Source organism: Eleutherodactylus coqui, unplaced genomic scaffold (genome assembly GCF_035609145.1).
Source record: "Eleutherodactylus coqui strain aEleCoq1 unplaced genomic scaffold, aEleCoq1.hap1 HAP1_SCAFFOLD_43, whole genome shotgun sequence".
Classification (NCBI taxonomy): domain Eukaryota; kingdom Metazoa; phylum Chordata; class Amphibia; order Anura; family Eleutherodactylidae; genus Eleutherodactylus; species Eleutherodactylus coqui.
In genome coordinates this window covers 174,742-180,514 of record NW_027102323.1, presented here as the reverse complement: position 1 = coordinate 180,514, position 5,773 = coordinate 174,742, and positions in this window count along the sequence as shown.

Genomic DNA, 5,773 nt, shown 5'->3' with positions numbered 1-5,773 from the left:
TCCCTAAACTATGCGTAATACACTGCAGACTGAGAACGCTAAAGTTGAAATGGCCTGCACAGCCCGAGATGGTTAAAAAAAAAATTGGTGCACTACTGCTCCCAGCCAGCAACAACAGTAATGCAGACGATGTGGAGTAGCCCTAAGAAGGACCGTTGGGGTTCTTGACGACAGGATCCTACTCTAACACTGTCCCTATATCAGCAGCAGCACTTTCCCTAACCCCTGCCAGCATGCGTCTGAGGCGAGCCGCGGGCGGGACCAGTTTAAGTACTCGGCGGTCACCTGATCGGCCCAGCCACTCACTACTGGGGGAAGGGGGGCACGTCACAGCAGGAAGTGGTAATGCCTTCTCTCTTTAATGGCTAGAAAATGGCGCTAAACATGCGAGGAAGGCAATGCAATTGACTCCAGTACCGCGTGGTGATCGTCTCGAGTAACGAGCATCTCGAGTACCCTAGTTCACTCATCTCTAAACTAGATACATCTGATATTGTTGTAATTATTCTGACAAAATAAAGTCAACATGTCATTTTAGCTGCAGGTTGTTTACTGTAACCCCCCCCCCCCCCCCTTTACAAAAAATGGCAAACCTGAGGGTTTGTTTTTCATTTCAGCTCACTTAGAAATGTTTAAAGGGGTTGTCCCGCGAAAGCAAGTGGGGTTATACACTTCTGTATGGCCATATTAATGCACTTTGTAATGTACATTGTGCATTAATTATGAGCCATACAGAAGTTATAAGAAGTTATTCACTTTCCTGTTCCGTTGCTAGCGTCCTCGTCTCCATGGTGCCGTCTAATTTTCAGCATCTAATCGCCAAATTAGACGCGCTTGCGCAGTCTGGGTCTTCTTCTTTTCTCAATGGGGCCGCTCGTGCCGGATGCCGGCTCCGTGTTTTCCGCCCCGTCACGTGCCAATTCCAGCCAATCAGGAGGCTGGAATCGGCACATCAGGAGGCTGGAATCGGCAATGGACCGCACAGAAGAGCTGCGGTCCACCGAGGGAGAAGATCCCGGCGGCCATCTTCAACCGGTAAGTAAGAAGTCACCGGAGCGCGGGGATTCAGGTAACCGCTGTGCGGATTTTTTTTTTAGGTCCCCGCATCGGGTTTGTCTCGCGCCGAACGGGGGGGGGGGGGGGGGGGGGGCTGTTGAAAAAAAAAAAACCCGTTTCGGCGTGGGACAACCCCTTTAATGCACTTTGTAATGTACATCGTGCATTAATTATGAGCCATACAGAAGTTATTCACTTACCTGCTCCGTTGCTAGCGTCCCCGTCGCCATGGTGCCGTCTAATTTCAGCGTCTAATCGCCTGATTAGACGCGCTTGCGCAGTCCTGTCTTCTCCCTGGTGAATGGGGCTGCTCGTGCCAGAGACCTGGTCCTCGTAGCTCCGCCCCGTCACGTGTGCCGATTCCAGTCAATCAGGAGGCTGGAATCGGCAATGGACCGCACAGAGCCCACGGTGCACCATGGGAGAAGACGGCGGTGCATCGTGGGTGAAGATCCCGGCGGCCATCTTGGTAAGGTAAATAAGAAGTCGCCGCAGCGCGGGGATTCGGGTAAGTAGTAAACGTTTTTGTTTTTTTTAACCCATGCATTGGGTTTGTCTCGCGCCGAACAGGGGTCTATTGAATTAAAAAAAAAAACGTTTCGGCGCGGGACAACCCCTTTAAAAGCTTTTCAGTACATTATGTGGTACATTAAATAATACAATTGAAACATACAACTTGTCCATAAAAATCAAGCCCTCAGGTGGATATGTTGCCGGACAAATAAATAAGGTATGTTTTTTTTTTTTTGTTTTTTTTTTTTTTTAATGGGGAGAAAAAAAAGAAAAATGTTAAACCAAAAATTGGCCGTTTAAAAAACCCCTTTAAGGAAGGTCTCTTTACATATGGATGATAATCACTATCGTCCACATGTGCCACAACGCAAGAACGCAGATGAGGAGGGCATTGATGTCTATAGATGGCACAGCTATGTAGTGTATTAACTATGTTGGCTCAGTGCCTCCCTCTAGTGTCTGCTTATTAAACTGCATTTGAAGGGATAATCCTACCCAACACATAATGTCATTGATGGCATATTATGTGATATCTGATGCTATGTGATATCCATGGATGTCTGCACCCCCCGGGTAACGGCCCAACTGTCCCTTTAGCTTTTTTCTCATAATAATGCTGGTGAATGCAGCTGCACTTCCTTTACAGCAAGGTGTGGGGATTGTAGGGGTCCCAACAGCGGACCCCTCACTAATCAGACAATGATGAGATATTCTATCAATATACCATCCGTGTGAACCTGCCTCCAATTCTGTCATATGGCACTGCTAACGTGGGCACCCCGTGGCTGGCACTGTGCAGTGCTCTGATATTGTGAACGGGGCTGTTGTTGGGGTTGAACTGTTTACTGGGACACTATGGCTGCTACTCTTTATAGGGTCACTGTCAGGCATGTGTGACTGAGCTGTTCATAGGGGCACGCAAGCTGCCTGTGTACACTGTTTATGGGGGCACTCTATCTAGCACTATTAATGGGGGCGCTCTGTCTAGCACTATTTGTGGGGACACTCTATCTGATACTATTTATGAGGGCACTCTGTGTAGCACTCGGGTGGCATTCAGTATCTTGCCCTATTTATTGGGTCGCTCTCTATGGGTCACTATGAGGGCATTCTATCTGATACCATTTGGCACTATTTATGGCTTTTGCTCGTGATCAATATGTGGATTTAGATCTGTCAGTGGGCAAAATCCGCGTACTGAATGTCTGACACATTTTTTCATGGATCCGCATGAAGAAGTAACATACGACTTTTTTTTCTTGAATACACGTCAAAAAACGTGCTCGCAAATTTTTCCCACTGATGGCTGCAGCCACGTGTGGATCCACGGCAAAAACTGCAGCAGAATGGAATTCCAGGTGGAATCCACCTTGTGAACATATCCTTACTGTCCCCTCATCTCACCATGAGTCACATTCATTACTGTCCCCTCATCTCCCCATATGTTACATTCCTTACTGTCCCTTCATCTCCCCATATGTTACATTCCTTACTGTCCCTTCATCTCCCCATATGTTACATTCCTTACTGTCCCTTCATCTCCCCATATGTTACATTCATTACTGTCCCCTCATCTCCCCATATGTTACATTCATTACTGTCCCCTCATCTCCCCATATGTTACATTCATTACTGTCCCCTCATCTCCCCATATGTTACATTCATTACTGTCCCCTCATCTCCCCATATGTTACATTCATTACTGTCCCCTCATCTCCCCATATGTTACATTCATTACTGTCCCCTCATCTCCCCATATGTTACATTCATTACTGTCCCCTCATCTCCCCATATGTTACATTCATTACTGTCCCCTCATCTCCCCATATGTCACATTCATTACCGTCCCCTCATCTCCCCATGTGTTACATTCAATACCGTCCCCTCATCTCCCCATATGTCACATTCATTACCGTCCCCTCATCTCCCCATATGTCACATTCATTACCGTCCCCTCATCTCCCCATGTGTCACATTCATTACCGTCCCCTCATCTCCCCATGTGTCACATTCATTACCGTCCCCTCATCTCCCCATGTGTCACATTCATTACTGTCCCCTCATCTCCCCATATGTTACATTCATTACTGTCCCCTCATCTCCCCATATGTTACATTCATTACTGTCCCCTCATCTCCCCATATGTCACATTCATTACCGTCCCCTCATCTCCCCATGTGTCACATTCATTACCGTCCCCTCATCTCCCCATGTGTCACATTCATTACCGTCCCCTCATCTCCCCATGTGTCACATTCATTACCGTCCCCTCATCTCCCCATGTGTCACATTCATTACCGTCCCCTCATCTCCCCATGTGTCACATTCATTACCGTCCCCTCATCTCCCCATGTGTCACATTCATTACCGTCCCCTCATCTCCCCATGTGTCACATTCATTACCGTCCCCTCATCTCCCCATGTGTCACATTCATTACCGTCCCCTCATCTCCCCATGTGTCACATTCATTACCGTCCCCTCATCTCCCCATGTGTCACATTCATTACCGTCCCCTCATCTCCCCATGTGTCACATTCATTACCGTCCCCTCATCTCCCCATGTGTCACATTCATTACCGTCCCCTCATCTCCCCATGTGTCACATTCATTACCGTCCCCTCATCTCCCCATGTGTCACATTCATTACCGTCCCCTCATCTCCCCATGTGTCACATTCATTACCGTCCCCTCATCTCCCCATGTGTCACATTCATTACCGTCCCCTCATCTCCCCATGTGTCACATTCATTACCGTCCCCTCATCTCCCCATGTGTCACATTCATTACCGTCCCCTCATCTCCCCATGTGTCACATTCATTACTGTCCCCTCATCTCCCAGTATGCCCCATTCATTACTAGGGTTGCCACCCTCCTGGTAAATGACCGGCCTGGCCAGTAATTACATCTAGAGGCCGGTGCGGGTAATAATTTTTTACTGGCAATTTTAATTATGAGAAAAAATGATGTTATGGCGGGGTGGCAACTTGGACAAATGTTGGGAAAAAATAAGTAGCTGATTTTGTGCACAAATATAGCCAGCACTAAGACTTGTAACTTTTGGGATTTTTGCACCACACTCCACACTTTTAGAGAAGTAAGTGGGGGCACCCACTATATTTAGAATTTACACCAGGGAACTTCCTCATAGCTGGTAACGATTTCTTCTTCTGGCACATGAGCCGCCCAAGACACTTGTATGAAGTGGCATAGACCTCTTACCCTTAATGCCACAGGACATAAAGTTACATTACTGGTTACAGTTACTGGTCTTAATAAATCAGCCCCATAGTGTTTAAACATAGAAGAAAGCCGTGTTGTGTCTCAGTCCAGCATGGAGAGGGTCCTGGAGCCGCTTGGGGAAGAGTTGGGAGGATACTCAACCCTCATTCCATCCCATGAATTACACCTGCTGCTCTGACTGACCAGGTGAGAAGAGCTGACTCTTTCTAAGTCACCCCGCTTGCCTTCTGCATATTGCGCTGTAAATGACACAGCGATAATCGCTCAGGTCGTTGTGTATAAATGGGCCTTTACAAATGTCTACTTTACTTCCATGTTCTAAAGTTTACACTTCATTTTTTTTATTCTAGTTTGGTCTGATGACGACTGGCTCAAAAGATTTTCTGGTAAAACACTGGAGGAGAGCGAACAGGCTGAGGGGACAGAAGCTCCTAAACCTGCAGCACAAGAGGTACTGGTCCTATAATAATCATAGCTCCAAGTACAGATATTAGGAGGATACAAAACCTTAAATCTTATTACCTTAACTCTTATCCTAGGGAAAAAGTATCTTCACATGTGGCATATAAGCGGCATATTTTCTACCATGGATTTGCGTGCGGAAAATCCGCAGCATATTACAATACAGACGAAGTGGATGAGATTATAAGAAGTCTCATCTTATCCACATCCTGACGATTGTTAATTGACCCGCAGTGCGAATTTTAAATCCGCAGTATGTCAACTTATGCTGTGGGCTTTCACTATGGATCTCAGCACGTCAAATGTTTAGGGTTGTAATCTGCCGTGAATTTGCACCAAAATCTGGACAATACCGATCCTATTTGGCCTATTGGAGGAAGAGGAATGGCCGTACCACACCCGCATTTTCCTACAGAAGACCTTATTCTTGGTGCGTAAAACAATAGCTACTTATTGGATGGCTGCGGGAATCCCTACGATCTCATGTTGGGTTCGGTCGG